Genomic DNA, 22,388 nt, shown 5'->3' with positions numbered 1-22,388 from the left:
GTGTCTGCATGAAACTGGGATGTGATGTTTTTCTGCATCTATGTTGAGGATGATTACTTTAAAGTAGTTAAACGTTAAAGCGGTGGTAAGTACGTTAAAGCAAAGTGCTTTAAACAACTTTGCCTGGCACTCTCGAACACTAAAGACAACCATCGTTGAGGATGGGTTTCAAACCCACGCGTCCAGAGCACAATGGATTAGCAATCCATCGCCTTAACCACTCGGCCACCTCGTCACGCGGCTGCATGAAACTGGGCTCTGGTGTTTTTCTGCAGCTATGTTTAGGATGATTACTTTAAAGTAGTTAAACGTTAAAGCGGTGGTAAGTACGTTAAAGCAAAGTGCTTTAAACAACTTTGCCTTGCACTCTCGAACACTAAAGACAACCATCGACGAGGATGGGATTTGAACCCACGTGTGCAGAGCACAATGGATTAGCAGTCCATCGCCTTAACCACTCGGCCACCTCGTCATGCGTCTTCAAGGAACTTTGGCTCTGGTGTTTTTCTGTTTTTACGTTAAAGCAAAGTGCTTTAAACAACTTTGCCTGGCACTCTCGAACACTAAAGACAACCATCGACGAGGATGGGATTCGAACCCACGCGTGCAGAGCACAATGGATTAGCAGTCCATCGCCTTAACCACTCGGCCACCTCTTCACGCGTCTGCTTGAAATTGGAATGTGGTGTTTTTCTGCAGCTATGTTTAGGATGATTACGTTAAAGTGGTTAAACGTTAAAGCGGTGGTAGGTACATTAAAGCAAAGTGCTTCAAACAACTTTGCCTGGCACTCTCGAACACTAAAGACATCAAACGACGAGGATGGGATTCGAACCCACGCGTGCAGAGCACAATGGATTAGCAGTCCATCGCCTTAACCACTCGGCCACCTCGTCACGTGTCTGCATGAAACTGGGATGTGATGTTTTTCTGCATCTATGTTTAGGATGATTACTTTAAAGTAGTTAAACGTTAAAGCGGTGGTAAGTACGTTAAAGCAAAGTGCTTTAAAAAACTTTGCCTGGCACTCTCGAACACTAAAGACAACCATCGACGAGGATGGGATTCGAACCCACGCGTGCAGAGCACAATGGATTAGCAGTCCATCGCCTTAACCACTCGGCCACCTCGTCACACGTCTGCATGAAACTGGGCTCTGGTGTTTTTCTGCAGCTATGTTTAGGATGATTACTTTAAAGTGGTTAAAAGTTAAAGCGGTGGTAAGTACGTTAAAGCAAAGTGCTTTAAACAACTTTGCCTGGCACTCTCGAACACTAAAGACATCAAACGACGAAGATGGGATTCGAACCCACGCGTGCAGAGCACAATGGATTAGCAGTCCATCGCCTTAACCACTCGGCCACCTCGTCTCACGTCTGCAGCAAAGTGCTTTAAAAAACTTTGCCTGGCACTCTCGAACACTAAAGACAACCATCGACGAGGATGGGATTCGAACCCACGCGTGCAGAGCACAATGGATTAGCAGTCCATCGCCTTAACCACTCGGCCACCTCGTCACACGTCTGCATGAAACTGGGCTCTGGTGTTTTTCTGCAGCTATGTTTAGGATGATTACTTTAAAGTGGTTAAACGTTAAAGCTCTGGTAGGTACATTAAAGCAAAGTGCTTCAAACAACTTTGCCTGGCACTCTCGAACACTAAAGACATCAAACGACGAAGATGGGATTCGAACCCACGCGTGCAGAGCACAATGGATTAGCAGTCCATCGCCTTAACCACTCGGCCACCTCGTCTCACGTCTGCATGAAACTGGGCTCTGGTGTTTTTTTGCAGCTATGTTTAGGATGATTACTTTAAAGTAGTTAAACGTTAAAGCGGTGGTAAGTACGTTAAAGCAAAGTGCTTTAAACAACTTTGCCTTGCACTCTCGAACACTAAAGACAACCATCGACGAGGATGGGATTTGAACCCACGTGTGCAGAGCACAATGGATTAGCAGTCCATCGCCTTAACCACTCGGCCACCTCGTCATGCGTCTACAAGGAACATTGGCTCTGGTGTTTTTCTGCAGCTATGTTTAGGATGATTACTTTAAAGTGGTTAAACGTTAAAGCGGTGGTAGGTACATTAAAGCAAAGTGCTTCAAACAACTTTGCCTGGCACTCTCGAACACTAAAGACATCAAACGACGAAGATGGGATTCGAACCCACGCGTGCAGAGCACAATGGATTAGCAGTCCATCGACTTAACCACTCGGCCACCTCGTCTCACGTCTGCATGAAACTGGGCTCTGGTGTTTTTCTGCAGCTATGTTTAGGATGATTACTTTAAAGTAGTTAAACGTTAAAGCGGTGGTAAGTACGTTAAAGCAAAGTGCTTTAAACAACTTTGCCTTGCACTCTCGAACACTAAAGACAACCATCGACGAGGATGGGATTTGAACCCACGTGTGCAGAGCACAATGGATTAGCAGTCCATCGCCTTAACCACTCGGCCACCTCGTCATGCGTCTACAAGGAACTTTGGCTCTGGTGTTTTTCTGCAGCTATGTTTAGGATGATTACTTTAAAGTAGTTAAACGTTAAAGCGGTGGTAAGTACGTTAAAGCAAAGTGCTTTAAACAACTTTGCCTGGCACTCTCGAACACTAAAGACAACCATCGTTGAGGATGGGTTTCGAACCCACGCGTGCAGAGCACAATGGATTAGCAGTCCATCGCCTTAACCACTCGGCCACCTCGTCACGTGTCTGCATGAAACTGGGATGTGATGTTTTTCTGCATCTATGTTGAGGATGATTACTTTAAAGTAGTTAAACGTTAAAGCGGTGGTAAGTACGTTAAAGCAAAGTGCTTTAAACAACTTTGCCTGGCACTCTCGAACACTAAAGACAACCATCGTTGAGGATGGGTTTCAAACCCACGCGTCCAGAGCACAATGGATTAGCAATCCATCGCCTTAACCACTCGGCCACCTCGTCACGCGGCTGCATTAAACTGGGATGGGGTGTTTTTCTGCAGCTATGTTTAGGATGATTACATTAAAGTGGTTAAACGTTAAAGCGGTGGTAGGTACATTAAAGCAAAGTGCTTCAAACAACTTTGCCTGGCACTCTCGAACACTAAAGACATCAATCGACGAGGATGGGATTCGAACCCACGCGTGCAGAGCACAATGGATTAGCAGTCCATCGCCTTAACCACTCGGCCACCTGGTAACGCGTCTGCATGAAACTGGGATGTGGTGTTTTTGTGCATCTATGTTTAGGATGATTACTTTAAAGTGGTTAAACGTTAAAGCAGTAGTAGGTACATTAAAGCAAAGTGCTTCAAACAACTTTGCCTGGCACTCTCGAACACTAAAGACAACCATCGACGAGGATGGGATTCGAACCCACGCGTGCAGAGCACAATGGATTAGCAGTCCATCGCCTTAAGCACTCGGCCACCTCGTCACACATCTGCATGAAACTGGGCTCTGGTGTTTTTCTGCAGCTATTTTTAGGATGATTACTTTAAAGTGGTTAAACGTTAAAGCGGTGGTAGGTACATTAAAGCAAAGTGCTTCAAACAACTTTGCCTGGCACTCTCGAACACTAAAGACATCAATCGACGAGGATGGGATTCAAACCCACGCGTGCAGAGCACAATGGATTAGCAGTCCATCGCCTTAACCACTCGGCCACTTGGTAACGCGTCTGCATGAAACTGGGATGTGGTGTTTTTGTGCATCTATGTTTAGGATGATTACTTTAAAGTGGTTAAACGTTAAAGCAGTAGTAGGTACATTAAAGCAAAGTGCTTCAAACAACTTTGCCTGGCACTCTCGAACACTAAAGACGACGATGGGATTCAAACCCACGCGTGCAGAGCACAATGGATTAGCAGTCCGTCGCCTTAACCACTCGGCCACCTCGTCACGCGTCTGCATGAAACTGGAATGTGGTGTTTTTCTGCAGCTATATTTAGGATGATTACTTTAAAGCAGTGGTAGGTACATTAAAGCAAAGTGCTTCAAACAACTTTGCCTGGAACTCTCGAACACTAAAGACATTAAACGACGAGGATGGGATTCGAACCCACGCGTGCAGAGCACAATGGATTAGCAGTCCATCGCCTTAACCACTCGGCCACCTCGTCACGCGTCTGCTTGAAATTGGAATGTGGTGTTTTTCTGCAGCTATATTTAGGATGATTACTTTAAAGCTGTGGTAGGTACATTAAAGCAAAGTGCTTCAAACAACTTTGCCTGGCACTCTCGAACACTAAAGACATCAAACGACGAAGATGGGATTCAAACCCACGCGTGTAGAGCACAATGGATTAGCAGTCCATCGCCTTAACCACTCGGCCACCTCGTCTCACGTCTGCATGAAACTGGGCTCTGGTGTTTTTCTTCAGCTATGTTTAGGATGATTACTTTAAAGTAGTTAAAAGTTAAAGCGGTGGTAAGTACGTTAAAGCAAAGTGCTTTAAACAACTTTGCCTGGCACTCTCGAACACTAAAGACAACCATCGTTGAGGATGGGTTTCGAACCCACGCGTGCAGAGCACAACGGATTAGCAGTCCATCGCCTTAACCACTCGGCCATCTCGTCATGCGGCTGAATTAAAATGGGATGGGGTGTTTTTCTGCAGCTATGTTTAGGATGATTACGTTAAAGTGGTTAAACGTTAAAGCGGTGGTAGGTACATTAAAGCAAAGTGCTTCAAACAACTTTGCCTGGCACTCTCGAACACTAAAGACATCAAACGACGAGGATGGGATTCGAACCCACGCGTGCAGAGCACAATGGATCAGCAGTCCATCGCCTTAACCACTCGGCCACCTCGTCACGTGTCTGCATGAAACTGGGATGTGATGTTTTTCTGCATCTATGTTTAGGATGATTACTTTAAAGTAGTTAAACATTAAAGCGGTGGTAAGTGCGTTAAAGCAAAGTGCTTTAAAAAACTTTGCCTGGCACTCTCGAACACTAAAGACAACCATCGACGAGGATGGGATTCGAACCCACGCGTGCAGAGCACAATGGATTAGCAGTCCGTCGCCTTAACCACTCGGACACCTCGTCACTCGTCTGCATGAAACTGGAATGTGGTGTTTTTCTGCAGCTATATTTAGGATGATTACTTTAAAGCAGTGGTAGGTACATTAAAGCAAAGTGCTTCAAACAACTTTGCCTGGAACTCTCGAACACTAAAGACAACCATCGACGAGGATGGGATTCGAACCCACGCGTGCAGAGCACAATGGATTAGCAGTCCATCGCCTTAACCACTCGGCCACCTCGTCACGCGTCTGCTTGAAATTGGAATGTGGTGTTTTTCTGCAGCTATATTTAGGATGATTACTTTAAAGCGGTGGTAGGTACATTAATGCAAAGTGCTTCAAACAACTTTGCCTGGCACTCTCGAACACTAAAGACATCAAACGACGAGGATGGGATTCGAACCCACGCGTGTAGAGCACAATGGATTAGCAGTCCATCGCCTTAACCACTCGGCCACCTCGTCTCACGTCTGCATGAAACTGGGCTCTGGTGTTTTTCTGCAGCTATGTTTAGGATGATTACTTTAAAGTAGTTAAAAGTTAAAGCGGTGGTAAGTACGTTAAAGCAAAGTGCTTTAAACAACTTTGCCTGGCACTCTCGAACACTAAAGACAACCATCGTTGAGGATGGGTTTCGAACCCACGCGTGCAGAGCACAACGGATTAGCAGTCCATCGCCTTAACCACTCGGCCATCTCGTCATGCGGCTGAATTAAAATGGGATGGGGTGTTTTTCTGCAGCTATGTTTAGGATGATTACGTTAAAGTGGTTAAACGTTAAAGCGGTGGTAGGTACATTAAAGCAAAGTGCTTCAAACAACTTTGCCTGGCACTCTCGAACACTAAAGACATCAAACGACGAAGATGGGATTCGAACCCACGCGTGCACAGCACAATGGATTAGCAGTCCATCGCCTTAACCACTCGGCCACCTCGTCACGCGTCTGCATGAAACTGGAATGTGGTGTTTTTCTGCAGCTATATTTAGGATGATTACTTTAAAGCAGTGGTAGGTACATTAAAGCAAAGTGCTTCAAACAACTTTGCCTGGAACTCTCGAACACTAAAGACATTAAACGACGAGGATGGGATTCGAACCCACGCGTGCAGAGCACAATGGATTAGCAGTCCATCGCCTTAACCACTCGGCCACCTCGTCACGCGTCTGCTTGAAATTGGAATGTGGTGTTTTTCTGCAGCTATGTTTAGGATGATTACGTTAAAGTGGTTAAACGTTAAAGCGGTGGTAGGTACATTAAACAAAGTGCTTCAAACAACTTTGCCTGGCACTCTCGAACACTAAAGACATCAAACGACGAAGATGGGATTCGAACCCACGCGTGCAGAGCACAATGGATTAGCAGTCCATCGCCTTAACCACTCGGCCACCTCGTCACGTGTCTGCATGAAACTGGGATGTGATGTTTTTCTGCATCTATGTTTAGGATGATTACTTTAAAGTAGTTAAACGTTAAAGCGGTGGTAAGTACGTTAAAGCAAAGTGCTTTAAAAAACTTTGCCTGGCACTCTCGAACACTAAAGACAACCATCGACGAGGATGGGATTCGAACCCACGCGTGCAGAGCACAATGGATTAGCAGTCCATCGCCTTAACCACTCGGCCACCTCGTCACACGTCTGCATGAAACTGGGCTCTGGTGTTTTTCTGCAGCTATGTTTAGGATGATTACTTTAAAGTGGTTAAAAGTTAAAGCGGTGGTAAGTACGTTAAAGCAAAGTGCTTTAAACAACTTTGCCTGGCACTCTCGAACACTAAAGACATCAAACGACGAAGATGGGATTCGAACCCACGCGTGCAGAGCACAATGGATTAGCAGTCCATCGCCTTAACCACTCGGCCACCTCGTCTCACGTCTGCATGAAACTGGGCTCTGGTGTTTTTCTGCAGCTATGTTTAGGATGATTACTTTAAAGTAGTTAAACGTTAAAGCGGTGGTAAGTACGTTAAAGCAAAGTGCTTTAAACAACTTTGCCTTGCACTCTCGAACACTAAAGACAACCATCGACGAGGATGGGATTTGAACCCACGTGTGCAGAGCACAATGGATTAGCAGTCCAACGCCTTAACCACTCGGCCACCTCGTCATGCGTCTACAAGGAACTTTGGCTCTGGTGTTTTTCTGCAGCTATATTTAGGATGATTACTTTAAAGTGGTTAAACGTTAAAGCGGTGGTAGGTACATTAAAGCAAAGTGCTTCAAACAACTTTGCCTGGCACTCTCGAACACTAAAGACATCAAACGACGAAGATGGGATTCGAACCCACGCGTGCAGAGCACAATGGATTAGCAGTCCATCGCCTTAACCACTCGGCCACCTCGTCTCACGTCTACAAGAAACTTTGGCTCTTGTGTTTTTCTGCAGCTATGTTTAGGATGATTACTTTAAAGTAGTTAAACGTTAAAGCGGTGGTAAGTACGTTAAAGCAAAGTGCTTTAAACAACTTTGCCTGGCACTCTCGAACACTAAAGACAACCATCGTTTAGGATGGGTTTCGAACCCACGCGTGCAGAGCACAATGGATAAGCAGTCCATCGCCTTAACCACTCGGCCACCTCGTCACGCGGCTGAATTAAAATTGGATGGGGTGTTTTTCTGCAGCTATGTTTAGGATGATTACGTTAAAGTGGTTAAACGTTAAAGCGGTGGTAGGTACATTAAAGCAAAGTGCTTCAAACAACTTTGCCTGGCACTCTCAAACACTAAAGACATCAAACGACGAGGATGGGATTCGAACCCACGCGTGCAGAGCACAATGGATTAGCAGTCCATCGCCTTAACCACTCGGCCACCTCGTCACGTGTCTGCATGAAACTGGGATGTGATGTTTTTCTGCATCTATGTTGAGGATGATTACTTTAAAGTAGTTAAACGTTAAAGCGGTGGTAAGTACGTTAAAGCAAAGTGCTTTAAACAACTTTGCCTGGCACTCTCGAACACTAAAGACATCAAACGACGAAGATGGGATTCGAACCCACGCGTGCAGAGCACAATGGATTAGCAGTCCATCGCCTTAACCACTCGGCCACCTTGTCACGTGTCTGTATGAAACTGGGATGTGATGTTTTTCTGCATCTATGTTTAGGATGATTACTTTAAAGTAGTTAAACGTTAAAGCGGTGGTAAGTACGTTAAAGCAAAGTGCTTTAAAAAACTTTGCCTGGCACTCTCGAACACTAAAGACAACCATCGACGAGGATGGGATTCGAACCCACGCGTGCAGAGCACAATGGATTAGCAGTCCATCGCCTTAACCACTCGGCCACCTCGTCACACGTCTGCATGAAACTGGGCTCTGGTGTTTTTCTGCAGCTATGTTTAGGATGATTACTTTAAAGTGGTTAAAAGTTAAAGCGGTGGTAAGTACGTTAAAGCAAAGTGCTTTAAACAACTTTGCCTGGCACTCTCGAACACTAAAGACAACCATCGACGAGGATGGGATTCGAACCCACGCGTGCAGAGCACAATGGATTAGCAGTCCATCGCCTTAACCACTCGGCCACCTCGTCACACGTCTGCATGAAACTGGGCTCTGGTGTTTTTCTGCAGCTATGTTTAGGATGATTACTTTAAAGTGGTTAAACGTTAAAGCTCTGGTAGGTACATTAAAGCAAAGTGCTTCAAACAACTTTGCCTGGCACTCTCGAACACTAAAGACATCAAACGACGAAGATGGGATTCGAACCCACGCGTGCAGAGCACAATGGATTAGCAGTCCATCGCCTTAACCACTCGGCCACCTCGTCTCACGTCTGCATGAAACTGGGCTCTGGTGTTTTTTTGCAGCTATGTTTAGGATGATTACTTTAAAGTAGTTAAACGTTAAAGCGGTGGTAAGTACGTTAAAGCAAAGTGCTTTAAACAACTTTGCCTTGCACTCTCGAACACTAAAGACAACCATCGACGAGGATGGGATTTGAACCCACGTGTGCAGAGCACAATGGATTAGCAGTCCATCGCCTTAACCACTCGGCCACCTCGTCATGCGTCTACAAGGAACATTGGCTCTGGTGTTTTTCTGCAGCTATGTTTAGGATGATTACTTTAAAGTGGTTAAACGTTAAAGCGGTGGTAGGTACATTAAAGCAAAGTGCTTCAAACAACTTTGCCTGGCACTCTCGAACACTAAAGACATCAAACGACGAAGATGGGATTCGAACCCACGCGTGCAGAGCACAATGGATTAGCAGTCCATCGACTTAACCACTCGGCCACCTCGTCTCACGTCTGCATGAAACTGGGCTCTGGTGTTTTTCTGCAGCTATGTTTAGGATGATTACTTTAAAGTAGTTAAACGTTAAAGCGGTGGTAAGTACGTTAAAGCAAAGTGCTTTAAACAACTTTGCCTTGCACTCTCGAACACTAAAGACAACCATCGACGAGGATGGGATTTGAACCCACGTGTGCAGAGCACAATGGATTAGCAGTCCATCGCCTTAACCACTCGGCCACCTCGTCATGCGTCTACAAGGAACTTTGGCTCTGGTGTTTTTCTGCAGCTATGTTTAGGATGATTACTTTAAAGTAGTTAAACGTTAAAGCGGTGGTAAGTACGTTAAAGCAAAGTGCTTTAAACAACTTTGCCTGGCACTCTCGAACACTAAAGACAACCATCGTTGAGGATGGGTTTCGAACCCACGCGTGCAGAGCACAATGGATTAGCAGTCCATCGCCTTAACCACTCGGCCACCTCGTCACGTGTCTGCATGAAACTGGGATGTGATGTTTTTCTGCATCTATGTTGAGGATGATTACTTTAAAGTAGTTAAACGTTAAAGCGGTGGTAAGTACGTTAAAGCAAAGTGCTTCAAACAACTTTGCCTGGCACTCTCGAACACTAAAGACATCAATCGACGAGGATGGGATTCGAACCCACGCGTGCAGAGCACAATGGATTAGCAGTCCATCGCCTTAACCACTCGGCCACCTGGTAACGCGTCTGCATGAAACTGGGATGTGGTGTTTTTGTGCATCTATGTTTAGGATGATTACTTTAAAGTGGTTAAACGTTAAAGCAGTAGTAGGTACATTAAAGCAAAGTGCTTCAAACAACTTTGCCTGGCACTCTCGAACACTAAAGACAACCATCGACGAGGATGGGATTCGAACCCACGCGTGCAGAGCACAATGGATTAGCAGTCCATCGCCTTAAGCACTCGGCCACCTCGTCACACATCTGCATGAAACTGGGCTCTGGTGTTTTTCTGCAGCTATTTTTAGGATGATTACTTTAAAGTGGTTAAACGTTAAAGCGGTGGTAGGTACATTAAAGCAAAGTGCTTCAAACAACTTTGCCTGGCACTCTCGAACACTAAAGACATCAATCGACGAGGATGGGATTCAAACCCACGCGTGCAGAGCACAATGGATTAGCAGTCCATCGCCTTAACCACTCGGCCACTTGGTAACGCGTCTGCATGAAACTGGGATGTGGTGTTTTTGTGCATCTATGTTTAGGATGATTACTTTAAAGTGGTTAAACGTTAAAGCAGTAGTAGGTACATTAAAGCAAAGTGCTTCAAACAACTTTGCCTGGCACTCTCGAACACTAAAGACGACGATGGGATTCAAACCCACGCGTGCAGAGCACAATGGATTAGCAGTCCGTCGCCTTAACCACTCGGCCACCCCGTCACGCGTCTGCATGAAACTGGAATGTGGTGTTTTTCTGCAGCTATATTTAGGATGATTACTTTAAAGCAGTGGTAGGTACATTAAAGCAAAGTGCTTCAAACAACTTTGCCTGGAACTCTCGAACACTAAAGACATTAAACGACGAGGATGGGATTCGAACCCACGCGTGCAGAGCACAATGGATTAGCAGTCCATCGCCTTAACCACTCGGCCACCTCGTCACGCGTCTGCTTGAAATTGGAATGTGGTGTTTTTCTGCAGCTATATTTAGGATGATTACTTTAAAGCTGTGGTAGGTACATTAAAGCAAAGTGCTTCAAACAACTTTGCCTGGCACTCTCGAACACTAAAGACATCAAACGACGAAGATGGGATTCAAACCCACGCGTGTAGAGCACAATGGATTAGCAGTCCATCGCCTTAACCACTCGGCCACCTCGTCTCACGTCTGCATGAAACTGGGCTCTGGTGTTTTTCTGCAGCTATGTTTAGGATGATTACTTTAAAGTAGTTAAAAGTTAAAGCGGTGGTAAGTACGTTAAAGCAAAGTGCTTTAAACAACTTTGCCTGGCACTCTCGAACACTAAAGACAACCATCGTTGAGGATGGGTTTCGAACCCACGCGTGCAGAGCACAACGGATTAGCAGTCCATCGCCTTAACCACTCGGCCATCTCGTCATGCGGCTGAATTAAAATGGGATGGGGTGTTTTTCTGCAGCTATGTTTAGGATGATTACGTTAAAGTGGTTAAACGTTAAAGCGGTGGTAGGTACATTAAAGCAAAGTGCTTCAAACAACTTTGCCTGGCACTCTCGAACACTAAAGACATCAAACGACGAGGATGGGATTCGAACCCACGCGTGCAGAGCACAATGGATCAGCAGTCCATCGCCTTAACCACTCGGCCACCTCGTCACGTGTCTGCATGAAACTGGGATGTGATGTTTTTCTGCATCTATGTTTAGGATGATTACTTTAAAGTAGTTAAACATTAAAGCGGTGGTAAGTGCGTTAAAGCAAAGTGCTTTAAAAAACTTTGCCTGGCACTCTCGAACACTAAAGACAACCATCGACGAGGATGGGATTCGAACCCACGCGTGCAGAGCACAATGGATTAGCAGTCCGTCGCCTTAACCACTCGGACACCTCGTCACTCGTCTGCATGAAACTGGAATGTGGTGTTTTTCTGCAGCTATATTTAGGATGATTACTTTAAAGCAGTGGTAGGTACATTAAAGCAAAGTGCTTCAAACAACTTTGCCTGGAACTCTCGAACACTAAAGACAACCATCGACGAGGATGGGATTCGAACCCACGCGTGCAGAGCACAATGGATTAGCAGTCCATCGCCTTAACCACTCGGCCACCTCGTCACGCGTCTGCTTGAAATTGGAATGTGGTGTTTTTCTGCAGCTATATTTAGGATGATTACTTTAAAGCGGTGGTAGGTACATTAATGCAAAGTGCTTCAAACAACTTTGCCTGGCACTCTCGAACACTAAAGACATCAAACGACGAGGATGGGATTCGAACCCACGCGTGTAGAGCACAATGGATTAGCAGTCCATCGCCTTAACCACTCGGCCACCTCGTCTCACGTCTGCATGAAACTGGGCTCTGGTGTTTTTCTGCAGCTATGTTTAGGATGATTACTTTAAAGTAGTTAAAAGTTAAAGCGGTGGTAAGTACGTTAAAGCAAAGTGCTTTAAACAACTTTGCCTGGCACTCTCGAACACTAAAGACAACCATCGTTGAGGATGGGTTTCGAACCCACGCGTGCAGAGCACAACGGATTAGCAGTCCATCGCCTTAACCACTCGGCCATCTCGTCATGCGGCTGAATTAAAATGGGATGGGGTGTTTTTCTGCAGCTATGTTTAGGATGATTACGTTAAAGTGGTTAAACGTTAAAGCGGTGGTAGGTACATTAAAGCAAAGTGCTTCAAACAACTTTGCCTGGCACTCTCGAACACTAAAGACATCAAACGACGAAGATGGGATTCGAACCCACGCGTGCACAGCACAATGGATTAGCAGTCCATCGCCTTAACCACTCGGCCACCTCGTCACGCGTCTGCATGAAACTGGAATGTGGTGTTTTTCTGCAGCTATATTTAGGATGATTACTTTAAAGCAGTGGTAGGTACATTAAAGCAAAGTGCTTCAAACAACTTTGCCTGGAACTCTCGAACACTAAAGACATTAAACGACGAGGATGGGATTCGAACCCACGCGTGCAGAGCACAATGGATTAGCAGTCCATCGCCTTAACCACTCGGCCACCTCGTCACGCGTCTGCTTGAAATTGGAATGTGGTGTTTTTCTGCAGCTATGTTTAGGATGATTACGTTAAAGTGGTTAAACGTTAAAGCGGTGGTAGGTACATTAAACAAAGTGCTTCAAACAACTTTGCCTGGCACTCTCGAACACTAAAGACATCAAACGACGAAGATGGGATTCGAACCCACGCGTGCAGAGCACAATGGATTAGCAGTCCATCGCCTTAACCACTCGGCCACCTCGTCACGTGTCTGCATGAAACTGGGATGTGATGTTTTTCTGCATCTATGTTTAGGATGATTACTTTAAAGTAGTTAAACGTTAAAGCGGTGGTAAGTACGTTAAAGCAAAGTGCTTTAAAAAACTTTGCCTGGCACTCTCGAACACTAAAGACAACCATCGACGAGGATGGGATTCGAACCCACGCGTGCAGAGCACAATGGATTAGCAGTCCATCGCCTTAACCACTCGGCCACCTCGTCACACGTCTGCATGAAACTGGGCTCTGGTGTTTTTCTGCAGCTATGTTTAGGATGATTACTTTAAAGTGGTTAAAAGTTAAAGCGGTGGTAAGTACGTTAAAGCAAAGTGCTTTAAACAACTTTGCCTGGCACTCTCGAACACTAAAGACATCAAACAACGAAGATGGGATTCGAACCCACGCGTGCAGAGCACAATGGATTAGCAGTCCATCGCCTTAACCACTCGGCCACCTCGTCTCACGTCTGCATGAAACTGGGCTCTGGTGTTTTTCTGCAGCTATGTTTAGGATGATTACTTTAAAGTAGTTAAACGTTAAAGCGGTGGTAAGTACGTTAAAGCAAAGTGCTTTAAACAACTTTGCCTTGCACTCTCGAACACTAAAGACAACCATCGACGAGGATGGGATTTGAACCCACGTGTGCAGAGCACAATGGATTAGCAGTCCAACGCCTTAACCACTCGGCCACCTCGTCATGCGTCTACAAGGAACTTTGGCTCTGGTGTTTTTCTGCAGCTATATTTAGGATGATTACTTTAAAGTGGTTAAACGTTAAAGCGGTGGTAGGTACATTAAAGCAAAGTGCTTCAAACAACTTTGCCTGGCACTCTCGAACACTAAAGACATCAAACGACGAAGATGGGATTCGAACCCACGCGTGCAGAGCACAATGGATTAGCAGTCCATCGCCTTAACCACTCGGCCACCTCGTCTCACGTCTACAAGAAACTTTGGCTCTTGTGTTTTTCTGCAGCTATGTTTAGGATGATTACTTTAAAGTAGTTAAACGTTAAAGCGGTGGTAAGTACGTTAAAGCAAAGTGCTTTAAACAACTTTGCCTGGCACTCTCGAACACTAAAGACAACCATCGTTTAGGATGGGTTTCGAACCCACGCGTGCAGAGCACAATGGATAAGCAGTCCATCGCCTTAACCACTCGGCCACCTCGTCACGCGGCTGAATTAAAATTGGATGGGGTGTTTTTCTGCAGCTATGTTTAGGATGATTACGTTAAAGTGGTTAAACGTTAAAGCGGTGGTAGGTACATTAAAGCAAAGTGCTTCAAACAACTTTGCCTGGCACTCTCAAACACTAAAGACATCAAACGACGAGGATGGGATTCGAACCCACGCGTGCAGAGCACAATGGATTAGCAGTCCATCGCCTTAACCACTCGGCCACCTCGTCACGTGTCTGCATGAAACTGGGATGTGATGTTTTTCTGCATCTATGTTGAGGATGATTACTTTAAAGTAGTTAAACGTTAAAGCGGTGGTAAGTACGTTAAAGCAAAGTGCTTTAAACAACTTTGCCTGGCACTCTCGAACACTAAAGACATCAAACGACGAAGATGGGATTCGAACCCACGCGTGCAGAGCACAATGGATTAGCAGTCCATCGCCTTAACCACTCGGCCACCTTGTCACGTGTCTGTATGAAACTGGGATGTGATGTTTTTCTGCATCTATGTTTAGGATGATTACTTTAAAGTAGTTAAACGTTAAAGCGGTGGTAAGTACGTTAAAGCAAAGTGCTTTAAAAAACTTTGCCTGGCACTCTCGAACACTAAAGACAACCATCGACGAGGATGGGATTCGAACCCACGCGTGCAGAGCACAATGGATTAGCAGTCCATCGCCTTAACCACTCGGCCACCTCGTCACACGTCTGCATGAAACTGGGCTCTGGTGTTTTTCTGCAGCTATGTTTAGGATGATTACTTTAAAGTGGTTAAAAGTTAAAGCGGTGGTAAGTACGTTAAAGCAAAGTGCTTTAAACAACTTTGCCTGGCACTCTCGAACACTAAAGACAACCATCGACGAGGATGGGATTCGAACCCACGCGTGCAGAGCACAATGGATTAGCAGTCCATCGCCTTAACCACTCGGCCACCTCGTCACACGTCTGCATGAAACTGGGCTCTGGTGTTTTTCTGCATCTATGTTTAGGATGATTACTTTAAAGTGGTTAAACGTTAAAGCTCTGGTAGGTACATTAAAGCAAAGTGCTTCAAACAACTTTGCCTGGCACTCTCGAACACTAAAGACATCAAACGACGAAGATGGGATTCGAACCCACGCGTGCAGAGCACAATGGATTAGCAGTCCATCGCCTTAACCACTCGGCCACCTCGTCTCACGTCTGCATGAAACTGGGCTCTGGTGTTTTTTTGCAGCTATGTTTAGGATGATTACTTTAAAGTAGTTAAACGTTAAAGCGGTGGTAAGTACGTTAAAGCAAAGTGCTTTAAACAACTTTGCCTTGCACTCTCGAACACTAAAGACAACCATCGACGAGGATGGGATTTGAACCCACGTGTGCAGAGCACAATGGATTAGCAGTCCATCGCCTTAACCACTCGGCCACCTCGTCATGCGTCTACAAGGAACATTGGCTCTGGTGTTTTTCTGCAGCTATGTTTAGGATGATTACTTTAAAGTGGTTAAACGTTAAAGCGGTGGTAGGTACATTAAAGCAAAGTGCTTCAAACAACTTTGCCTGGCACTCTCGAACACTAAAGACATCAAACGACGAAGATGGGATTCGAACCCACGCGTGCAGAGCACAATGGATTAGCAGTCCATCGACTTAACCACTCGGCCACCTCGTCTCACGTCTGCATGAAACTGGGCTCTGGTGTTTTTCTGCAGCTATGTTTAGGATGATTACTTTAAAGTAGTTAAACGTTAAAGCGGTGGTAAGTACGTTAAAGCAAAGTGCTTTAAACAACTTTGCCTTGCACTCTCGAACACTAAAGACAACCATCGACGAGGATGGGATTTGAACCCACGTGTGCAGAGCACAATGGATTAGCAGTCCATCGCCTTAACCACTCGGCCACCTCGTCATGCGTCTACAAGGAACTTTGGCTCTGGTGTTTTTCTGCAGCTATGTTTAGGATGATTACTTTAAAGTAGTTAAACGTTAAAGCGGTGGTAAGTACGTTAAAGCAAAGTGCTTTAAACAACTTTGCCTGGCACTCTCGAACACTAAAGACAACCATCGTTGAGGATGGGTTTCGAACCCACGCGTGCAGAGCACAATGGATTAGCAGTCCATCGCCTTAACCACTCGGCCACCTCGTCACGTGTCTGCATGAAACTGGGATGTGATGTTTTTCTGCATCTATGTTGAGGATGATTACTTTAAAGTAGTTAAACGTTAAAGCGGTGGTAAGTACGTTAAAGCAAAGTGCTTTAAACAACTTTGCCTGGCACTCTCGAACACTAAAGACAACCATCGTTGAGGATGGGTTTCAAACCCACGCGTCCAGAGCACAATGGATTAGCAATCCATCGCCTTAACCACTCGGCCACCTCGTCACGCGGCTGCATTAAACTGGGATGGGGTGTTTTTCTGCAGCTATGTTTAGGATGATTACATTAAAGTGGTTAAACGTTAAAGCGGTGGTAGGTACATTAAAGCAAAGTGCTTCAAACAACTTTGCCTGGCACTCTCGAACACTAAAGACATCAATCGACGAGGATGGGATTCGAACCCACGCGTGCAGAGCACAATGGATTAGCAGTCCATCGCCTTAACCACTCGGCCACCTGGTAACGCGTCTGCATGAAACTGGGATGTGGTGTTTTTGTGCATCTATGTTTAGGATGATTACTTTAAAGTGGTTAAACGTTAAAGCAGTAGTAGGTACATTAAAGCAAAGTGCTTCAAACAACTTTGCCTGGCACTCTCGAACACTAAAGACGACGATGGGATTCAAACCCACGCGTGCAGAGCACAATGGATTAGCAGTCCGTCGCCTTAACCACTCGGCCACCTCGTCACGCGTCTGCATGAAACTGGAATGTGGTGTTTTTCTGCAGCTATATTTAGGATGATTACTTTAAAGCAGTGGTAGGTACATTAAAGCAAAGTGCTTCAAACAACTTTGCCTGGAACTCTCGAACACTAAAGTCATTAAACGACGAGGATGGGATTCGAACCCACGCGTGCAGAGCACAATGGATTAGCAGTCCATCGCCTTAACCACTCGGCCACCTCGTCACGCGTCTGCTTGAAATTGGAATGTGGTGTTTTTCTGCAGCTATATTTAGGATGATTACTTTAAAGCTGTGGTAGGTACATTAAAGCAAAGTGCTTCAAACAACTTTGCCTGGCACTCTCGAACACTAAAGACATCAAACGACGAAGATGGGATTCAAACCCACGCGTGTAGAGCACAATGGATTAGCAGTCCATCGCCTTAACCACTCGGCCACCTCGTCTCACGTCTGCATGAAACTGGGCTCTGGTGTTTTTCTGCAGCTATGTTTAGGATGATTACTTTAAAGTAGTTAAAAGTTAAAGCGGTGGTAAGTACGTTAAAGCAAAGTGCTTTAAACAACTTTGCCTGGCACTCTCGAACACTAAAGACAACCATCGTTGAGGATGGGTTTCGAACCCACGCGTGCAGAGCACAACGGATTAGCAGTCCATCGCCTTAACCACTCGGCCATCTCGTCATGCGGCTGAATTAAAATGGGATGGGGTGTTTTTCTGCAGCTATGTTTAGGATGATTACGTTAAAGTGGTTAAACGTTAAAGCGGTGGTAGGTACATTAAAGCAAAGTGCTTCAAACAACTTTGCCTGGCACTCTCGAACACTAAAGACATCAAACGACGAGGATGGGATTCGAACCCACGCGTGCAGAGCACAATGGATCAGCAGTCCATCGCCTTAACCACTCGGCCACCTCGTCACGTGTCTGCATGAAACTGGGATGTGATGTTTTTCTGCATCTATGTTGAGGATGATTACTTTAAAGTAGTTAAACGTTAAAGAGGTGGTAAGTACGTTAAAGCAAAGTGCTTTAAACAACTTTGCCTGGCACTCTCGAACACTAAAGACAACCATCGTTGAGGATGGGTTTCAAACCCACGCGTCCAGAGCACAATGGATTAGCAATCCATCGCCTTAACCACTCGGCCACCTCGTCACGCGGCTGCATTAAACTGGGATGGGGTGTTTTTCTGCAGCTATGTTTAGGATGATTACATTAAAGTGGTTAAACGTTAAAGCGGTGGTAGGTACATTAAAGCAAAGTGCTTCAAACAACTTTGCCTGGCACTCTCGAACACTAAAGACATCAATCGACGAGGATGGGATTCGAACCCACGCGTGCAGAGCACAATGGATTAGCAGTCCATCGCCTTAACCACTCGGCCACCTGGTAACGCGTCTGCATGAATCTGGGATGTGGTGTTTTTGTGCATCTATGTTTAGGATGATTACTTTAAAGTGGTTAAACGTTAAAGCAGTAGTAGGTACATTAAAGCAAAGTGCTTCAAACAACTTTGCCTGGCACTCTCGAACACTAAAGACAACCATCGACGAGGATGGGATTCGAACCCACGCGTGCAGAGCACAATGGATTAGCAGTCCATCGCCTTAAGCACTCGGCCACCTCGTCACACATCTGCATGAAACTGGGCTCTGGTGTTTTTCTGCAGCTATTTTTAGGATGATTACTTTAAAGTGGTTAAACGTTAAAGCGGTGGTAGGTACATTAAAGCAAAGTGCTTCAAACAACTTTGCCTGGCACTCTCGAACACTAAAGACATCAATCGACGAGGATGGGATTCAAACCCACGCATGCAGAGCACAATGGATTAGCAGTCCATCGCCTTAACCACTCGGCCACTTGGTAACGCGTCTGCTTGAAACTGGGATGTGGTGTTTTTGTGCATCTATGTTTAGGATGATTACTTTAAAGTGGTTAAACGTTAAAGCAGTAGTAGGTACATTAAAGCAAAGTGCTTCAAACAACTTTGCCTGGCACTCTCGAACACTAAAGACGACGATGGGATTCAAACCCACGCGTGCAGAGCACAATGGATTAGCAGTCCGTCGCCTTAACCACTCGGCCACCTCGTCACGCGTCTGCATGAAACTGGAATGTGGTGTTTTTCTGCAGCTATATTTAGGATGATTACTTTAAAGCAGTGGTAGGTACATTAAAGCAAAGTGCTTCAAACAACTTTGCCTGGAACTCTCAAACACTAAAGACATTAAACGACGAGGATGGGATTCGAACCCACGCGTGCAGAGCACAATGGATTAGCAGTCCATCGCCTTAACCACTCGGCCACCTCGTCACGCGTCTGCTTGAAATTGGAATGTGGTGTTTTTCTGCAGCTATATTTAGGATGATTACTTTAAAGCGGTGGTAGGTACATTAAAGCAAAGTGCTTCAAACAACTTTGCCTGGCACTCTCGAACACTAAAGACATCAAACGACGAAGATGGGATTCAAACCCATGCGTGTAGAGCACAATGGATTAGCAGTCCATCGCCTTAACCACTCGGCCACCTCGTCTCACGTCTGCATGAAACTGGGCTCTGGTGTTTTTCTGCAGCTATGTTTAGGATGATTACTTTAAAGTAGTTAAAAGTTAAAGCGGTGGTAAGTACGTTAAAGCAAAGTGCTTTAAACAACTTTGCCTGGCACTCTCGAACACTAAAGACAACCATCGTTGAGGATGGGTTTCGAACCGACGCGTGCAGAGCACAACGGATTAGCAGTCCATCGCCTTAACCACTCGGCCATCTCGTCATGCGGCTGAATTAAAATGGGATGGGGTGTTTTTCTGCAGCTATGTTTAGGATGATTACGTTAAAGTGGTTAAACGTTAAAGCGGTGGTAGGTACATTAAAGCAAAGTGCTTCAAACAACTTTGCCTGGCACTCTCGAACACTAAAGACATCAAACGACGAGGATGGGATTCGAACCCACGCGTGCAGAGCACAATTGATTAGCAGTCCATCGCCTTAACCACTCGGCCACCTCGTCACGTGTCTGCATGAAACTGGGATGTGATGTTTTTCTGCATCTATGTTTAGGATGATTACTTTAAAGTAGTTAAACATTAAAGCGGTGGTAAGTGCGTTAAAGCAAAGTGCTTTAAAAAACTTTGCCTGGCACTCTCGAACACTAAAGACAACCATCGACGAGGATGGGATTCGAACCCACGCGTGCAGAGCACAATGGATTAGCAGTCCATCGCCTTAACCACTCGGCCACCTCGTCACACGCCTGCATGAAACTGGGCTCTGGTGTTTTTCTGCAGCTATGTTTAGGATGATTACTTTAAAGTGGTTAAACGTTAAAGCGGTGGTAAGTACGTTAAAGCAAAGTGCTTTAAACAACTTTGCCTGGCACTCTCGAACACTAAAGACAACCATCGACGAGGATGGGATTCGAACCCACGCGTGCAGAGCACAATGGATTAGCAGTCCATCGCCTTAACCACTCGGCCACCTCGTCACACGTCTGCATGAAACTGGGCTCTGGTGTTTTTCTGCAGCTATGTTTAGGATGATTACTTTAAAGTGGTTAAACGTTAAAGCGGTGGTAGGTACATTAAAGCAAAGTGCTTCAAACAACTTTGCCTGGCACTCTCGAACACTAAAGACATCAAACGACGAGGATGGGATTCGAACCCACGCGTGCAGAGCACAATGGATTAGCAGTCCATCGCCTTAACCACTCGGCCACCTCATCTCACGTCTGCATGAAACTGGGCTCTGGTGTTTTTCTGCAGCTATGTTTAGGATGATTACTTTAAAGTAGTTAAAAGTTAAAGCGGTGGTAAGTACGTTAAAGCAAAGTGCTTTAAACAACTTTGCCTGGCACTCTCGAACACTAAAGACAACCATCGTTGAGGATGGGTTTCGAACCCACGCGTGCAGAGCACAACGGATTAGCAGTCCATCGCCTTAACCACTCGGCCATCTCGTCACGCGGCTGAATTAAAATGGGATGGGGTGTTTTTCTGCAGCTATGTTTAGGATGATTACGTTAAAGTGGTTAAACGTTAAAGCGGTGGTAGGTACATTAAAGCAAAGTGCTTCAAACAACTTTGCCTGGCACTCTCGAACACTAAAGACATCAAACGACGAGGATGGGATTCGAACCCACGCGTGCAGAGCACAATGGATTAGCAGTCCATCGCCTTAACCACTCGGCCACCTCGTCACGTGTCTGCATGAAACTGGGATGTGATGTTTTTCTGCATCTATGTTTAGGATGATTACTTTAAAGTAGTTAAACATTAAAGCGGTGGTAAGTGCGTTAAAGCAAAGTGCTTTAAAAAACTTTGCCTGGCACTCTCGAACACTAAAGACAACCATCGACGAGGATGGGATTCGAACCCACGCGTGCAGAGCACAATGGATTAGCAGTCCATCGCCTTAACCACTCGGCCACCTCGTCACACGTCTGCATGAAACTGGGCTCTGGTGTTTTTCTGCAGCTATGTTTAGGATGATTACTTTAAAGTGGTTAAACATTAAAGCGGTGGTAAGTACGTTAAAGCAAAGTGCTTTAAACAACTTTGCCTGGCACTCTCGAACACTAAAGACAACCATCGACGAGGATGGGATTCGAACCCACGCGTGCAGAGCACAATGGATTAGCAGTCCATCGCCTTAACCACTCGGCCACCTCGTCACACGTCTGCATCAAACTGGGCTCTGGTGTTTTTCTGCAGCTATGTTTAGGATGATTACTTTAAAGTGGTTAAACGTTAAAGCGGTGGTAGGTACATTAAAGCAAAGTGCTTCAAACAACTTTGCCTGGCACTCTCGAACACTAAAGACATCAAACGACGAAGATGGGATTCGAACCCACGCGTGCAGAGCACAATGGATTAGCAGTCCATCGCCTTAACGACTCGGCCACCTCATCTCACGTCTGCATGAAACTGGGCTCTGGTGTTTTTCTGCAGCTATGTTTAGGATGATTACTTTAAAGTAGTTAAACGTTAAAGCGGTGGTAAGTACGTTAAAGCAAAGTGCTTTAAACAACTTTGCCTTGCACTCTCGAACACTAAAGACAACCATCGACGAGGATGGGATTCGAACCCACGCGTGCAGAGCACAATGGATTAGCAGTCCATCGCCTTAACCACTCGGCCACCTCGTCATGCGTCTACAAGGAACTTTGGCTCTGGTGTTTT

General features: G+C 45.5%; 52 non-coding genes across 52 annotated transcripts; all 52 read right to left on the bottom strand.

Annotated features, from left to right (window-relative positions):
- Positions 1–390: 390 nt before the first annotated feature.
- trnas-gcu (transfer RNA serine (anticodon GCU)) lies at positions 391–472 on the bottom strand. Its single transcript has one exon. It is a non-coding gene; the product is annotated as a tRNA-Ser (tRNA).
- Positions 473–814: 342 nt separating this feature from the next.
- Positions 815–896, bottom strand: trnas-gcu (transfer RNA serine (anticodon GCU)). The gene has a single exon. It is a non-coding gene; the product is annotated as a tRNA-Ser (tRNA).
- A 155-nt stretch (positions 897–1,051) lies between these two features.
- Positions 1,052–1,133, bottom strand: trnas-gcu (transfer RNA serine (anticodon GCU)). The gene has a single exon. It is a non-coding gene; the product is annotated as a tRNA-Ser (tRNA).
- Positions 1,134–1,288: 155 nt separating this feature from the next.
- On the bottom strand, positions 1,289–1,370 carry trnas-gcu (transfer RNA serine (anticodon GCU)). The gene has a single exon. It is a non-coding gene; the product is annotated as a tRNA-Ser (tRNA).
- A 65-nt stretch (positions 1,371–1,435) lies between these two features.
- Positions 1,436–1,517, bottom strand: trnas-gcu (transfer RNA serine (anticodon GCU)). The gene has a single exon. It is a non-coding gene; the product is annotated as a tRNA-Ser (tRNA).
- Positions 1,518–1,672: 155 nt separating this feature from the next.
- trnas-gcu (transfer RNA serine (anticodon GCU)) lies at positions 1,673–1,754 on the bottom strand. The gene has a single exon. It is a non-coding gene; the product is annotated as a tRNA-Ser (tRNA).
- Positions 1,755–1,909: 155 nt separating this feature from the next.
- On the bottom strand, positions 1,910–1,991 carry trnas-gcu (transfer RNA serine (anticodon GCU)). Its single transcript has one exon. It is a non-coding gene; the product is annotated as a tRNA-Ser (tRNA).
- Positions 1,992–2,384: 393 nt separating this feature from the next.
- trnas-gcu (transfer RNA serine (anticodon GCU)) lies at positions 2,385–2,466 on the bottom strand. Its single transcript has one exon. It is a non-coding gene; the product is annotated as a tRNA-Ser (tRNA).
- Positions 2,467–4,018: 1,552 nt separating this feature from the next.
- Positions 4,019–4,100, bottom strand: trnas-gcu (transfer RNA serine (anticodon GCU)). The gene has a single exon. It is a non-coding gene; the product is annotated as a tRNA-Ser (tRNA).
- Positions 4,101–4,713: 613 nt separating this feature from the next.
- Positions 4,714–4,795, bottom strand: trnas-gcu (transfer RNA serine (anticodon GCU)). The gene has a single exon. It is a non-coding gene; the product is annotated as a tRNA-Ser (tRNA).
- Positions 4,796–5,171: 376 nt separating this feature from the next.
- trnas-gcu (transfer RNA serine (anticodon GCU)) lies at positions 5,172–5,253 on the bottom strand. The gene has a single exon. It is a non-coding gene; the product is annotated as a tRNA-Ser (tRNA).
- A 139-nt stretch (positions 5,254–5,392) lies between these two features.
- On the bottom strand, positions 5,393–5,474 carry trnas-gcu (transfer RNA serine (anticodon GCU)). Its single transcript has one exon. It is a non-coding gene; the product is annotated as a tRNA-Ser (tRNA).
- Positions 5,475–5,866: 392 nt separating this feature from the next.
- Positions 5,867–5,948, bottom strand: trnas-gcu (transfer RNA serine (anticodon GCU)). Its single transcript has one exon. It is a non-coding gene; the product is annotated as a tRNA-Ser (tRNA).
- Positions 5,949–6,087: 139 nt separating this feature from the next.
- On the bottom strand, positions 6,088–6,169 carry trnas-gcu (transfer RNA serine (anticodon GCU)). Its single transcript has one exon. It is a non-coding gene; the product is annotated as a tRNA-Ser (tRNA).
- A 154-nt stretch (positions 6,170–6,323) lies between these two features.
- trnas-gcu (transfer RNA serine (anticodon GCU)) lies at positions 6,324–6,405 on the bottom strand. The gene has a single exon. It is a non-coding gene; the product is annotated as a tRNA-Ser (tRNA).
- A 155-nt stretch (positions 6,406–6,560) lies between these two features.
- On the bottom strand, positions 6,561–6,642 carry trnas-gcu (transfer RNA serine (anticodon GCU)). Its single transcript has one exon. It is a non-coding gene; the product is annotated as a tRNA-Ser (tRNA).
- Positions 6,643–6,797: 155 nt separating this feature from the next.
- trnas-gcu (transfer RNA serine (anticodon GCU)) lies at positions 6,798–6,879 on the bottom strand. Its single transcript has one exon. It is a non-coding gene; the product is annotated as a tRNA-Ser (tRNA).
- Positions 6,880–7,272: 393 nt separating this feature from the next.
- On the bottom strand, positions 7,273–7,354 carry trnas-gcu (transfer RNA serine (anticodon GCU)). The gene has a single exon. It is a non-coding gene; the product is annotated as a tRNA-Ser (tRNA).
- Positions 7,355–7,747: 393 nt separating this feature from the next.
- On the bottom strand, positions 7,748–7,829 carry trnas-gcu (transfer RNA serine (anticodon GCU)). Its single transcript has one exon. It is a non-coding gene; the product is annotated as a tRNA-Ser (tRNA).
- Positions 7,830–7,984: 155 nt separating this feature from the next.
- Positions 7,985–8,066, bottom strand: trnas-gcu (transfer RNA serine (anticodon GCU)). The gene has a single exon. It is a non-coding gene; the product is annotated as a tRNA-Ser (tRNA).
- A 155-nt stretch (positions 8,067–8,221) lies between these two features.
- On the bottom strand, positions 8,222–8,303 carry trnas-gcu (transfer RNA serine (anticodon GCU)). Its single transcript has one exon. It is a non-coding gene; the product is annotated as a tRNA-Ser (tRNA).
- A 155-nt stretch (positions 8,304–8,458) lies between these two features.
- Positions 8,459–8,540, bottom strand: trnas-gcu (transfer RNA serine (anticodon GCU)). Its single transcript has one exon. It is a non-coding gene; the product is annotated as a tRNA-Ser (tRNA).
- Positions 8,541–8,695: 155 nt separating this feature from the next.
- trnas-gcu (transfer RNA serine (anticodon GCU)) lies at positions 8,696–8,777 on the bottom strand. Its single transcript has one exon. It is a non-coding gene; the product is annotated as a tRNA-Ser (tRNA).
- A 155-nt stretch (positions 8,778–8,932) lies between these two features.
- Positions 8,933–9,014, bottom strand: trnas-gcu (transfer RNA serine (anticodon GCU)). The gene has a single exon. It is a non-coding gene; the product is annotated as a tRNA-Ser (tRNA).
- A 393-nt stretch (positions 9,015–9,407) lies between these two features.
- trnas-gcu (transfer RNA serine (anticodon GCU)) lies at positions 9,408–9,489 on the bottom strand. The gene has a single exon. It is a non-coding gene; the product is annotated as a tRNA-Ser (tRNA).
- Positions 9,490–10,804: 1,315 nt separating this feature from the next.
- On the bottom strand, positions 10,805–10,886 carry trnas-gcu (transfer RNA serine (anticodon GCU)). The gene has a single exon. It is a non-coding gene; the product is annotated as a tRNA-Ser (tRNA).
- A 613-nt stretch (positions 10,887–11,499) lies between these two features.
- Positions 11,500–11,581, bottom strand: trnas-gcu (transfer RNA serine (anticodon GCU)). Its single transcript has one exon. It is a non-coding gene; the product is annotated as a tRNA-Ser (tRNA).
- A 376-nt stretch (positions 11,582–11,957) lies between these two features.
- trnas-gcu (transfer RNA serine (anticodon GCU)) lies at positions 11,958–12,039 on the bottom strand. The gene has a single exon. It is a non-coding gene; the product is annotated as a tRNA-Ser (tRNA).
- Positions 12,040–12,178: 139 nt separating this feature from the next.
- Positions 12,179–12,260, bottom strand: trnas-gcu (transfer RNA serine (anticodon GCU)). Its single transcript has one exon. It is a non-coding gene; the product is annotated as a tRNA-Ser (tRNA).
- Positions 12,261–12,652: 392 nt separating this feature from the next.
- Positions 12,653–12,734, bottom strand: trnas-gcu (transfer RNA serine (anticodon GCU)). Its single transcript has one exon. It is a non-coding gene; the product is annotated as a tRNA-Ser (tRNA).
- Positions 12,735–12,873: 139 nt separating this feature from the next.
- trnas-gcu (transfer RNA serine (anticodon GCU)) lies at positions 12,874–12,955 on the bottom strand. Its single transcript has one exon. It is a non-coding gene; the product is annotated as a tRNA-Ser (tRNA).
- Positions 12,956–13,109: 154 nt separating this feature from the next.
- Positions 13,110–13,191, bottom strand: trnas-gcu (transfer RNA serine (anticodon GCU)). Its single transcript has one exon. It is a non-coding gene; the product is annotated as a tRNA-Ser (tRNA).
- A 155-nt stretch (positions 13,192–13,346) lies between these two features.
- trnas-gcu (transfer RNA serine (anticodon GCU)) lies at positions 13,347–13,428 on the bottom strand. Its single transcript has one exon. It is a non-coding gene; the product is annotated as a tRNA-Ser (tRNA).
- Positions 13,429–13,583: 155 nt separating this feature from the next.
- Positions 13,584–13,665, bottom strand: trnas-gcu (transfer RNA serine (anticodon GCU)). Its single transcript has one exon. It is a non-coding gene; the product is annotated as a tRNA-Ser (tRNA).
- A 393-nt stretch (positions 13,666–14,058) lies between these two features.
- trnas-gcu (transfer RNA serine (anticodon GCU)) lies at positions 14,059–14,140 on the bottom strand. Its single transcript has one exon. It is a non-coding gene; the product is annotated as a tRNA-Ser (tRNA).
- A 393-nt stretch (positions 14,141–14,533) lies between these two features.
- On the bottom strand, positions 14,534–14,615 carry trnas-gcu (transfer RNA serine (anticodon GCU)). Its single transcript has one exon. It is a non-coding gene; the product is annotated as a tRNA-Ser (tRNA).
- Positions 14,616–14,770: 155 nt separating this feature from the next.
- On the bottom strand, positions 14,771–14,852 carry trnas-gcu (transfer RNA serine (anticodon GCU)). Its single transcript has one exon. It is a non-coding gene; the product is annotated as a tRNA-Ser (tRNA).
- A 155-nt stretch (positions 14,853–15,007) lies between these two features.
- trnas-gcu (transfer RNA serine (anticodon GCU)) lies at positions 15,008–15,089 on the bottom strand. The gene has a single exon. It is a non-coding gene; the product is annotated as a tRNA-Ser (tRNA).
- Positions 15,090–15,244: 155 nt separating this feature from the next.
- On the bottom strand, positions 15,245–15,326 carry trnas-gcu (transfer RNA serine (anticodon GCU)). Its single transcript has one exon. It is a non-coding gene; the product is annotated as a tRNA-Ser (tRNA).
- A 155-nt stretch (positions 15,327–15,481) lies between these two features.
- trnas-gcu (transfer RNA serine (anticodon GCU)) lies at positions 15,482–15,563 on the bottom strand. The gene has a single exon. It is a non-coding gene; the product is annotated as a tRNA-Ser (tRNA).
- A 155-nt stretch (positions 15,564–15,718) lies between these two features.
- Positions 15,719–15,800, bottom strand: trnas-gcu (transfer RNA serine (anticodon GCU)). Its single transcript has one exon. It is a non-coding gene; the product is annotated as a tRNA-Ser (tRNA).
- A 393-nt stretch (positions 15,801–16,193) lies between these two features.
- On the bottom strand, positions 16,194–16,275 carry trnas-gcu (transfer RNA serine (anticodon GCU)). The gene has a single exon. It is a non-coding gene; the product is annotated as a tRNA-Ser (tRNA).
- A 1,078-nt stretch (positions 16,276–17,353) lies between these two features.
- trnas-gcu (transfer RNA serine (anticodon GCU)) lies at positions 17,354–17,435 on the bottom strand. Its single transcript has one exon. It is a non-coding gene; the product is annotated as a tRNA-Ser (tRNA).
- A 613-nt stretch (positions 17,436–18,048) lies between these two features.
- trnas-gcu (transfer RNA serine (anticodon GCU)) lies at positions 18,049–18,130 on the bottom strand. Its single transcript has one exon. It is a non-coding gene; the product is annotated as a tRNA-Ser (tRNA).
- A 1,314-nt stretch (positions 18,131–19,444) lies between these two features.
- trnas-gcu (transfer RNA serine (anticodon GCU)) lies at positions 19,445–19,526 on the bottom strand. The gene has a single exon. It is a non-coding gene; the product is annotated as a tRNA-Ser (tRNA).
- An 850-nt stretch (positions 19,527–20,376) lies between these two features.
- Positions 20,377–20,458, bottom strand: trnas-gcu (transfer RNA serine (anticodon GCU)). The gene has a single exon. It is a non-coding gene; the product is annotated as a tRNA-Ser (tRNA).
- A 155-nt stretch (positions 20,459–20,613) lies between these two features.
- Positions 20,614–20,695, bottom strand: trnas-gcu (transfer RNA serine (anticodon GCU)). Its single transcript has one exon. It is a non-coding gene; the product is annotated as a tRNA-Ser (tRNA).
- Positions 20,696–20,850: 155 nt separating this feature from the next.
- trnas-gcu (transfer RNA serine (anticodon GCU)) lies at positions 20,851–20,932 on the bottom strand. Its single transcript has one exon. It is a non-coding gene; the product is annotated as a tRNA-Ser (tRNA).
- A 392-nt stretch (positions 20,933–21,324) lies between these two features.
- Positions 21,325–21,406, bottom strand: trnas-gcu (transfer RNA serine (anticodon GCU)). The gene has a single exon. It is a non-coding gene; the product is annotated as a tRNA-Ser (tRNA).
- A 155-nt stretch (positions 21,407–21,561) lies between these two features.
- On the bottom strand, positions 21,562–21,643 carry trnas-gcu (transfer RNA serine (anticodon GCU)). Its single transcript has one exon. It is a non-coding gene; the product is annotated as a tRNA-Ser (tRNA).
- A 155-nt stretch (positions 21,644–21,798) lies between these two features.
- Positions 21,799–21,880, bottom strand: trnas-gcu (transfer RNA serine (anticodon GCU)). The gene has a single exon. It is a non-coding gene; the product is annotated as a tRNA-Ser (tRNA).
- Positions 21,881–22,272: 392 nt separating this feature from the next.
- On the bottom strand, positions 22,273–22,354 carry trnas-gcu (transfer RNA serine (anticodon GCU)). Its single transcript has one exon. It is a non-coding gene; the product is annotated as a tRNA-Ser (tRNA).
- Between the last annotated feature and the right edge of the window lie 34 nt (positions 22,355–22,388).

This window comes from Pseudorasbora parva, chromosome 22 (genome assembly GCF_024679245.1).
Source record: "Pseudorasbora parva isolate DD20220531a chromosome 22, ASM2467924v1, whole genome shotgun sequence".
NCBI classification, from domain to species: domain Eukaryota; kingdom Metazoa; phylum Chordata; class Actinopteri; order Cypriniformes; family Gobionidae; genus Pseudorasbora; species Pseudorasbora parva.
The sequence above is the reverse complement of the archived record's forward strand: the minus strand, read 5'-3'. Positions and strand labels throughout refer to the sequence as shown.